Genomic DNA, 12,185 nt, shown 5'->3' with positions numbered 1-12,185 from the left:
ATCTATTTTTAAAATGCCAATAAAGATTTTAAATATCAAAAAAAGCTAGATATTTTAGATGACAATCTGATATTTTTGTATAGATTTATAAGTATCTTTTCATTTTCAATAGTATCTAATAGTGTCCTAGGAGAATTTACCTCAGTAATTTTGAATCTTTGATGGCTGTTGGTAGAGATCCAATAGCCATTCTAAAACTTTGAAACATTTGCTTCCTGGATCTCTAAGGGTAAACTTGGTAATTGTCTTAGGGTCAGGTTCTTCCTTTGTTCTCATAAGGGTAACTTCAGTGAGATACTTTAGACATGCTACCTGAGTCAACAAATTATTTATATCTATTGTTGTCTTTGAGGTAACTTCATATATAGGTGAAGTAGTTCAGAGGCACAGACTTTTGCTTGGGAATGCTTCACTTTGAAAATGCAAAAGATAGTCCTTTTGAGGATATTTCACAGAAACAATTTTGAGGCTGTTGTTTCTGTTGTTATAAGTTATACTTATGTCCCCCCAAAATGACAGTTTCACTTATGGTCTAAAGTACAAGGTTTGGAGAAGGCTTTGTAGAAGGGAGGTGGGCAGAGGGAAAAAGAAGAAAGAATGAACATTTGGCCAAGGATAGAATTATAAGGGTCTCATTTGTAAATGTAGACCAGTTTTGGAAACTTATTTCCAAAACCTATATACCTCTACATGACTTGTCTATAAGTCAATGCCCTTACTCCATCTCCAGGTTTGTCACACGTATTACAATGTTAATTCAAACCGTGGATCTGAGAATGTAAACCCTACTGTCCAGTTTCTCTGTTGAAACTATAAAAACCAACAAAAACCAATAATGTGTCTTTCCATATAACAATGACATTTATTCATTACTTGCTTTAAATCATTTTATTTGCTGTAGAGGGTAAAAGAATATTTCATTTCAACTCTGTTGAAATCATGATTCCGATGGTCTAGCCCTTGAAAAGGGTCTTGATGAAAGGTCTGCAACCATGTGTGAGTGCTCACATTCTTTAATTGCTTTCTTTGCTTATGATCAAGGAGATACATACTACAATGCAGTATTACAAACCTTTCCTCATTTATACCTCAAGACTTTGGTATTCCTTGTACCAAAACTTTCTAAAAATGTGTTTTCATACTTCTAATAATCATAACCCTTCTATATTTCTACCTTTCCTCTATATTCTTCATAACAAAAGCCCAACGAATCCTTTGGCAATGTCAGATCCCTACCTGATGGGTAGGAATGTGTATAAAAAATCTGAACGAATAAAGCCTGAATCCTTTTTGCTAGGTTACAAGAAAAGGCTAGCATTGCACATTACTATTTTTGTCCCATCATATAATTAACATCTAATTAAAGATGACAAGAAAAGATATTTTCATATATCCATAGAACTCCAAAAATGTACTAGTTTTTGTTTGTTTGTTTTGTTTTACACAGTATATAAAGCTCTTCTTGACTTAATCTTCTATGTTTTCTCTTTCTCTCTCTCTCTTTTTTTTTTAGTTGTGGGTTGGGGAGGTTCAGGGACCTGGATCAGAAGGTCTAGGCCTCTGTATCTCTTGTTTAATGGTACCATATTTACATACTAATTCTCAACTTTGCATTTTTCTCAACCCTTTAGTCACTGGCTGGTCCTATAAGTATTACCAGGTCTATACATTTGACCCTTGAACAAGGCAAGTTTGAACTGTCCAGGACTACTTATACATGGGTATTTTTCAGTAGTAAATACTACAGTATTACAATGTCCATGGTTGGTTGAATCTGTGGATGTAGAGGAACTGCAGATATTGAGAGCCTGCTATAACTTACATGTGAATTACCCCTCACATTGTTCAAGGGTCAACTGTAATTTATGACTCTCCTCTACATAATTCCAACTTTATTGTTCAAGTCTTCATAATCTGGGAAATATGAGGAAAGGTGGCTCCAATCATTGGTACTGGAATCAGGTGTACTTAAATGTGAATCCTGAATTTACTAACTACTATGCACATAAAATTGAACAAGTTACTTCGTCTCCCTGAACATCAACAGGTAACTGAAAATAATAATATGTCATTTACAGAGGTGTTATAAGAATTAAATGAAGTAATGCATAAAGAAATTTAGCATATGGTATGCATAGTATAAACATTCAGTAAATAATAGTTACTACTCCCACAACTAATAATAATAGTAATAACATAATAATAAGAAGAAAAGCAGTGTCACCTGGACTATAGAAATGATTTCCCTAACTATTTTTTATTTTTCACATTTTTTTCCTTTAGACTTGTTGGATTGTATTTCTCATTACTACCAAAATGACTTTTCCAAAAATTCAAATCACTTGCTTGTTTAAATACTTTAAATGTATTCTGACTAGTTCAGTATCATTGATTCTCAAATTTCCCCCTACATGCAAATATATAAATATTGTTCACATACACACATACTTACACACCCACACACACACACACATTTACATGAAATGTAAAAATAAAAATATATTAGCAACCATAACTGGGTTGTTCAAATATAGAATGGGTTTGGGGGTTTTCAAATAATAATATTGCCTTTGTGTCCTCATTTCTTCTTTATCTCTGTGTCTCTGTCCGTCTCTGTCTTTCTGTCTCTCTCCCTCCCTCCCTCCCTCCCTCCCTCCTTCTCCCTCCCTCCCTCCCTCCTTCTCCCTATCTCTCTATCCATCTCCCTCCCCCTCTCTTTTTCCCCTTTTATTCTCCTCCTGCAACCATCCCTGGGCCATCTCTCAGATCCATTTCTTCATTCTCTTCCTATGGTAAAGCATCCCTGGCTTCAGGACACATTAGTTTTGTTCTAGTTTTGGTTACGGTCATTCCTGTGCCAAGCACTGTGCCCAGAGAAATGGCTTAGCATAATTGGCTAGACATAGTAGACATACCCTTGTGACTAGCAAGGTGGGGTAGTGTGATGAGAAGCTCCTAGAACTACGGCAGTGAGGAAGAGGCAGATCTCTGAAATGAAGGCATTTACTGCTATCAGAAGAGATCAGAAATGTGGGGGAAAACCCCCAGCAAATTCCACTTTAGCATACAGTAGATGATGTGGTGATGTTTTGCATATTCCCATTTACAATTTTCAATATAGCAGCTGAAATATCAGCTCTTTATTACTCAAAAGACAGTTGGATATAAATGATATAAGAAGGAAGACAGTGAGTCAGCTCTAAATTACCAAAAAGAAGAGAGAGAGAGTGTGTGTGTTAATTGTAACACCCATCACAAAGACAGTGTGTCATGAGACTCCAATGTGTAACAGTTTCATGGTTGAAAACATCAGAGTTGGAGGATGGAGTCCAAAGCCTCTCAGGTTATGTTGCAGCCTTCTAAATTTACCACTGTTTTTCATCCTGCTTGTAACCTATCCTCCACCCCAGCAATTTATGACACCATACTCATAGCCTGTACAGTGGTCCATCATGACTCTGATTTGCACATACAGTTTATATTAGTTAACATTGTTTTCTAAGAACCTGGCTTAGTACCTGGCTCACGATAAGTTCTCCATTATTGTTACTTTAATTATTTTGATGACTAGGAAACAATCCCATTTCAGTACATGCAAGATGTTAACAGATTAAATGAATATTTTGCTGTCATAGATATAGGAGACAAAGGAGAAATCCTAGCAGAACAAAAAAAGTAAGGTGAAAATACTGCATAATGGTTAAGCTACAAACTCATTATGCTACTTTTATATTTGTGCTAACAGAATTGTATGTGGATGGGATCTGAAATGTAAACCTGACTTGAGCCAAATTCCCCTGGGATCTAAGGATTGCTAACGACTACTGATATTTATTGCCTTTTTAAACTGAGCGATGAAGGCCTGAAAATAGAGATAAGATCTGTAGATTCAGGAGTACTTTAGTACAACTCTGTATATTAGCTGTATTTTTGTATATTTCTTCCCATTGATCACATGCACATAACCATGTACAGAAACGCAAATATCATTTCCGTCAACTTTTAACATTTTTATATTGCAATTCACAAAGAGTAAAGTGAAGCTACTCTTTAATACATGTTTGGGGCCGTCAATTAAAAACTTTAGCTCTCCTTGCAGTAGTGTGATGTCAGGCTCAGGTATTCCTATTTCAGTCTAGAAGGATAATAGTTTGCTTTCATAAAAGTTCAGTTATTTACTCTTAAAATGGAAAGGTATGCATTCTCACTACTTTTAGCTTTTGCATTAAAATAAATTAATTACCCTGGAGTGAACTGAAACGTTCATTTAAACCCAACTTAAGACTTGGATAATCTTCAAGGTTCTTAATTGAAAATTAATGGCTCTCTCTTAAAATCCATGTAGTAGAAGCAGCAGCCATCTCAGGAGTGCCTAATAATTGTGGCATAATCTTGTCAACCCTTTCATAGATGGTAGGATTAGAAATAGCTTTCCATTTTCAAGGATATGAAAAGTCCAGGTTATATGGTGTCATTTTGAAGATGAATATTGAGTTGGGACTCCTAAGTTTTGGTTTCAAATTCTGGATCTCCCTTTATCAACCCGCACGACAAAAGAGAAATAACTTAGTTCCTCTGCAGTGTTAATTTTTCATTTGTAACATGTAGCAAATAACCCAGGAACTATTATGTATCATATACTTTATGTTTTATATGTATCAAAGTTATACATTAATGTGGTTAAAGTATTTAACAGTTCCGCAATATATCCTACCCCTACCCTCCACTCCATCTCCATAGAAACAACCATTTTCAGCTCTTTTCACTGATTTCTTTTGCTGTTTACTGCCATTTCTCTAAATAAATTATCCTGAGTATTAATTTCTTAATTTCATTGTTTATTATCTTCCTCATAGGAAGAGTATTTTGATTTACTCCTGACCCTGCCTTTCCCATCCCAGCCCACAGTCACCCTTCTCTTCATTCTCCCTTATCTTCTCAGCTATATTAGTTCACTTGCTTTTCCTTCACAATATTTTGTTTACTACCTTTTTGTTGTTGTTGGCTTAGTATGTTAATTTGCTAGGGCTGCCGAAACAAAGTACCACAGACTGGGTGGCCTAAACAACAGAAATATATTTTCTCACAATTCTGGAGGCTTAGAAGTCTGAGATCAAAGTGTCAACAGGGTTGGTTTCTTCTGAGACCTCTTCTTTCCTCGTAGATTGCTGTCTTCTTCCTGTGTCTACCCATCATCTTCTCTCTCTGTGCATGTCTGTGTCCAAAATTCCTTTCCTTATAAAGATGTTAGTCATATTATACTAGTGCCCACCCTAATGAACTCATTTTAACTTAATTACCTCTCTTGAGACCTTGTCTTCAAATAGGGTGGCATTCTAAGATACTGAGCATTAGAACTTTAACATACGAATTTTGGGTGAACACAATTCAACTATGTAATCCATAGAAAACTCCAAACTTATCACAAATTATGTAAGTCTCCTCTCCAGACATTCAAGCACATCAGCTATTCTGTCCATTTCATCTTCCTCCAAAAGTCTCACATAGAGTACAGAGCTCTGTATATTCACTACACAGATGCCAGGCAAGGATCCCTCCTGAGCACCATTTTGAGGAGTGCCTTCACCTCTTTCCTGGGATGAATAGCTTATTTCCTATATAGACCATAGTTTCTTTCTTTTCTTTTTTTTTCATCTTTATTGGAGTATAATTGCTTTACAATGTTGTGTTAGCTTCTGCTGTACAACAAAGTGAATCAGCTACATGTGTACATATATCCCCATATTCCCTCCCTCTTGCTTCTCCCTCCCACCCTCCCTTTCCCACCCCTCTAGGTGGTCACAAAGCACCGAGCTGATCTCCCTGTGCTATGCGGCTGCTTCCTACTAGCTATCTATTTTACATTTGGTAGTGTATATATGTCCATGCCACTCTCTCACTTCGTCCCAGCTTACCCTCCCCCCCACCCCTCGTGTCCTTAAGTTCGTTCTCTACATCTGTGTCTTTATTCCTGCCCTGACACTAGGTTCATCAGTACTATTTTTCTAGATTCCATATATATATATATATATATATATATATATATATATATATATGCATTAGCATACCATATTTGTTTCTTTCGTGATTTAATTCCTCATTTTAGAGGAGCACAACTTCTGATAACTTCCTTAAAATAGGTATATGAGAATTTAAAATTTTGAGATCACACAAGTCTGAAAATGTTTATCCTACCCAGGGAAGTAATTTAAAGTTTGGCTAGGAATAAAATTGTTGGTTACAAAATATGAAAAAATTACATTTTTCGTTTATATGTTAACATATTTTTATTCTCCCTCTTTCTCTGAAAATTCTCAAAAACTTTTCTTTGAGCCCAGTGCTTTAAAAAGTTATGACTAAGAGCCTCACTGAGGAGCATGCCAACTATTCCCTTCACTGTGATATGATCGTTACCTATCAAAAAGTTAAGGATCTTCAACTGCAGTTTCTTAATTCTTTCCTCTCATGGTAGTCAGATTCCCCAGAGAAATCTCTAAAATCCTTCTTCTTGGCAGGGGAGGGCCTGGTTGCTACAATTCTAGATTTCTGGGAGAAGAAGGCCATTTATATTACCATCTGGTATGCACATGTTCATTAATCCTTCTTGTTTCAGCACCCTCAGTTGTGGCTGATGTTACCAAAGCCAGATACCCTCTATTGTATCTCTATCAGAGACTAAAACTCACAGGTTTTGCCAGGAGGAGCAAAATGAAGGAGGAGCTGGGAATTCAAATTCCTTAAAACAACCTTTCACATCATCCTTCAATTTTTAATGTTTTTTATTGTGGCAAAATGTACATAACATAATATTTATTGTTTAGCCATTTTTAAGTGACTAGTTCAATGGCGGTAAGTATATTCACACTGTTGTACAGTCATCACTGCTAATCACCCCCAGAGGTTTTTTTGGTTTTGTTTTTTCCATCTTTCCAAACAGGAACTCTATAGCTGTTAAACAATGTAATCCCTATTCCCCACTATCCCAAGTCCCTGTCAACCACCATTCGACTTTTTTCCTCAATAAATTTCACTACTCTAGCTAACTCATGTAAGTGGAATCAGGCAACATTTGTTCTTTTGTAACTTGCATATTCACTTAGCACAATGCCTACAAGATTCATCCATGTTATGTTGTAGCATGTGTCAGAATTTCCTTCCTTTTTAAGGCTGAGTAATATTCCATTATTTGTATATACCACGTTTTGTTTATCCATTCATCCACTGATAGATATGTACATTGCTCTGACCTTTTGGCTGTTATGAATAATGCTTCATTGAACATGGTGTATAAAAATCTGTTCAAGTCCCTGCTTTAAGCTCTTTTGGGTGTATATCCAGAAGCAGCATTGCTAGATCATATGGTAATTCTATTTTCAATTTTTTTTTAATTTAATAAATTTACTTATTTATTTATTTTGGCTGCATTGGGTCTTCGTTGCTGCGTGCGGGCTTTCTCTAGTTGCAGCAAGCGGTGGCTTCTCGTTGCGGAACATGGGCTCTAGGTGCATGGGCTTCAGTAGTTGTGGCATGCAGGGTCAGTAGTTGTGGCTCAAGGCCTCTAGAACGCAGACTCAGTAGTTGTGGTGCACGGGGTAAGCTCCCCGGCATGTGGGATCTTTCCCAGACCAGAGCTCGAACCCGTGTCCCCTGCATTGACAGGCAGATTCCCAACCACTGTACTGCCAGGGAAGCCATCTATTTTCAGTTTTTTAAGGAACTACCATACTGTTTTCTATAGTGCCTGTTTGATTTTATTGATACATTATCCATGAGCAATGCACATGTGTCTTCGATCTTCCTGCATCCTTGTCAATACTTGCTGTTTTCTTTTTCTTTTCTTCTTCTTTAATTTTAGTGTTACCCATCCTAATGGTTGTTAGGTGATATCTCCTGATAGTTTTAATTAGTATTTCACTAATGTTTAGTGATTTTGGGCGTCTTTCATTATGCTTACTGACTACTTGCATATCTTCTTTGGAGAAATATTTACACAAGATGTTTGCCAATGTTTAAATTGCTTCATTGTGTTGTTATTGAGTTTTAGGAGTTCTTTATATATACTGGACATTAAGTCCCTTACCATATATATATAATTTACAAATACATTGTCCCATTCTGTGGGTTATTTTTTCCTCTGATAATAGTATTCTTTGATGCACAAAAACCTTTAATTTTGATAAGCTCAGTTTATCTATTTTTCTTTCTTTTTGTCCTCTGTGCTTAGGTGTCATATCCAAGAAATTATTGGCAAATCCAGCGTCATGAAGCCTTTGTCCTATTTTTTCTGAGACTTTGATTGTTTTAGCCATTACATATAGGTCTTTGATCCATTCAGGTTAAATTTTGTATATGGTATAAAATAAATGTCCAACTTTAGTTCTTTAAATGTGCATATCCAGTTTTCCCAACACGGTTTGCTAAAATGACTATCCTTTTCCCCAGTGAATAGTCTTTGTACCCTTGTCAAAAATCATTTGATCTTGTATGTGAGGGTTTATTTCTGGGCTTTTTCTTCTATTCTATTTGTTGATATACCTGTCTTTGTCTGTACCCTGGCACATTTTTTATTATTGTAGCTTTGTAGTAAATTTTGAAATCAAAATGTGAGACATCCACCTTTGGTCTTTTTTTAGATGTATGGCTCTTTGAGGTCTCTTGAGATTCTGTATGAATTTTAGGATCAAATATTTTTTTCATTCAAAACATTGTTGAGATTTTGGAATATATCACATTGAATCTATAGATTGATTTGAGTAGTGTTGACATCTTAACAGTATTAAATTTTCTAATCCATGAATGCTTGGTGTCTTTATACTTGTGTCTTCTGTAATTTCTTTCAGCTTGTTTTTGTAGTTTTCAGTTTACAAGTCTTTGGATCACTTGGTTAAGTTTATTCCTAAGTGTTTTGTACTTAGATGTTGTCTACAAGTATCCCATTTTATGTTGTGAGTTTCTTACCAAATTGACTTAGCTCTAGTTATTTTTTCTGCTTTTTTTTCCCTTTTAACCTTTATGCTATAATAAAGTGTTTAAAAGCCTTCGCTGATAAAGATTTGAAATTTTCTGATTTTGTTTGTCTATTTATCACCTTACTAAAAGTTTTGTGTTTGTTTGCCTTTTCGGTAGAATCACTCATTTCACCATTTCTTATAAAGCAGGTCTAGTGTTGATGAACTCCCTCTGCTTTTGTTTTTCTGGGAAAGTTTTTATTTCTCCTTCATATTTGAATGATAACTTTGCTGGATAGAGTATTCTTGGGTGACAGTTTTTATCTTTCAGTATTTTGAGAATGTCATTCCACTCCCTCCTGGCCTGTAGAGTTTTTGTCAAGAAATCTGCTGATAGCCTAATGGGGGTTCCTTTGTAATTTACCATCCTTTTTACCCTGGCTGCCTTTGAAATCCTTTTTTTTTTTTTTTTTTTTTTGTCATGACTTTTGACACTTTCAATATAATGTGTCTTGGAGAAGGTCTTTTTGCATTGAGGTAATTAGGTGTTCCCTTAGCATCATGGACTTGTAATACAGTTTCTTCCCCACGTTTAGGAAGTTCTCAGCTATTATTTCTTTAAATAAACTCTCTGCTCACTTCTCCCTCTCTTCTACTTCTGGGATATCCATTACCCTAATGTTACCCTTTCTGAAAGAATCCAATAGCTCTTGTACAATTTTCTCATTTTTAAATGTCTTATTTCTCTTTCTTATTCTTCTTGTATCATTTCTAGATTTCTATCCTCCAGCTTGCTAATTCTCTCTTCCATATGGTCTGCTCGATTTCCAGTATTTCTAGTGCATTCTTCATCTCACTGATTGAGGTCTACAGCTCCAGGAATTCTGTTTAGTTTTTTATTAGAGTTTCAATCTCTTTGGTAATGTATTCCTTCTGTTCATTAGTTTTATTCTTGAGTTCACTGAACTGCCTTTATGAGTTTCCCTGTAGCTCTTTTGAGTTTCTACATGACAGCTATTTTGAATTCTCTATCAATTAGATTACAATATTTTACAGATTTAAGTTTGATTTCTGAGGAATTGTCATTTGTGTGTGTGTGTGTGTGTGTGGTGCAATGTTACTGTAGTTCTTCATGGTGCTTGATGTGTTGTTCCTCTGCTGATGCATTTGAAGTAGTGAAAACCTTTCCACTTGATTTTAAAGAGTCAGTGGGTTAGTCAGAGGCCTTTCTTTTGTTTCCCAGTTGGTGGTGCTATAGCAAAAGTTGTAGGTTACTTTTACCTGAGCTGCCTCTTGGTCATATTGGAGAGTTGACACTTTCCATCCTCCACCACCTCTGCCAAGGGTATCACCCTGTATTCTCTTTGTTGCTTCTTGTGCCTCTGGGGTCATGGATGTTTTGTTGGTACCAAAGTCTCTGGTGTTGCCACCTGGGGCACTTCATTGGTTCTCTGGTCCTCTGAGTTGCACACTCTGCTGCCTCAAAGATTGGGACAAGGTTTGCTGGGGAGCTAGGGTCACATGAGCACCTTTGCCATGTCCAGTGTTATAAGGTTTACAGGCCCTGCCACTGTCGGTAAGGGGAGTTTGGGGTCAGAGTTATGGGCACCTCAGTATCTGTTGCCCTGTTACCTGTGCCCATGGGTGTCAGTGCTGCCAGGAGTCTGGAGTCATATGTTACTGCCGCCCCTGCTACTACTGGCTTCTCTGGGGTTATGAGCTAAGATGTCACAGCCTGAGGGCTAGGATTGCAGGCACCATCTTTCTTGTTCCCCTGGTTCTGCCTCCTCTTTGTGTTCTAATTCATCCACCTTTAGTGTGGAATTCTCTGGCATCCAGGTGTGTTGGGCAGAGATACTTCTGTTGCCTTGTGAATGCTTTCCTGCTTGTAGATTGAGGCGGAGAAAGAGATAAGGGAAGCATTTCACTCTACCATGTTGCTGACCTCACTCTCCTCTAAAATTTTTTGACTTAAAATCTATTTTGTCCGATATTAGTTTGGATACTCCTGCTTTCTTTTGGTTACTATCTGCATGGAATGTATCTTTGCATCTTTCCACTTTCAACCTATGCATGTTTTCAGGTCTAAACTGAGTCTCTTGTAGACAGCACATAGTTGGATACAGTTTATTCACTCTATCAATCTATATATTTTGATTAGGGAGTTTAATCCATTTACATTTAAAGTAATTACTAATAGGGAAGAGTTTATTATTTCCATTTTGTTATTTGTTTTCTGTATGTCTTATAGAATTTCAGTCCCCATTTCCTCCATTTTTGTCTCCCTTTTGTGTTTAGTTGATTTTGTGTTTTCATTCCTTTCTCATTTCCTTTTGTGTGTATGCTATAAATTACTATGGGGTTACAAATAAGAGCTTAAAGTTACAAAAATCTGTTTCAAACTTACGCCAAACTAATTTCAATTGCATATAAAAGTTCTAGTCCTTAAAACCTCCATCCTCCTTTATGTTATTGATGTTACAAATTATATATCCGTTATATATTATATATCCATTAACATAAAGTTATAAATACCTTATGGTTTTGTCTTTTAAATCCTGTAGAAGTATAAAAAGTGAAGCCACAAACAAAACTTGTAATAGTACTGGTTTTACATTTGTCTATGTATTTATCTATAACAGATAACTTTTTCCCCCTATGGCTTCAAGTTACTGTGTAGTGTTGTTTCATTTTAACTCTAAGGGCTTCCTTTAGTATTTCTTGTAGAACAGCTTAACAGGTAATAAACTCCCTCAACTTTTCTCTGTTTTGAAATGTCTTAATTCCTCCCTGATTTTTGAGTGAAAGTTTTTCTGGATGCAGAATTCTTGAGATTTTTTTTCAGCACTTAAAATACAGGCAGACTTTGGAGTTATTGTGGGTTCTGTTGCAGACCCCTACAATAAAGCAAATGTAAAAATAAGGTAAGGGCTTCCCTGGTGGCGCAGTGGTTGAGAGTCTGCCTGCCGATGCAGGGGATACGGGTTCGTGCCCTGGTCCAGGAACATCCCACATGCTGCAGAGTGTCTGGGCCCGTGAGCCATGGCCACTGAGCCTGCGCGTCCGGAGCCTGTGCTCTGCTACGGGAGAGGCTACAACAGGGAGAGGCCCACATACTGCAAAAAAAAATAAATAAATAAAAATAAGGCAAATATCACAATAAAGTGAGTCACACAATTTTTAAAAATTTCTTAGTGCATTTAAAAGTTATGTTTACACTATACTGTAGTCCATTAA

Source organism: Mesoplodon bidens (genome assembly GCF_964165515.1).
Source record: "Mesoplodon bidens genome assembly, chromosome: 4".
In the NCBI taxonomy this organism is placed as follows: domain Eukaryota; kingdom Metazoa; phylum Chordata; class Mammalia; order Artiodactyla; family Ziphiidae; genus Mesoplodon; species Mesoplodon bidens.
This window is presented reverse-complemented; position numbering follows the sequence as displayed.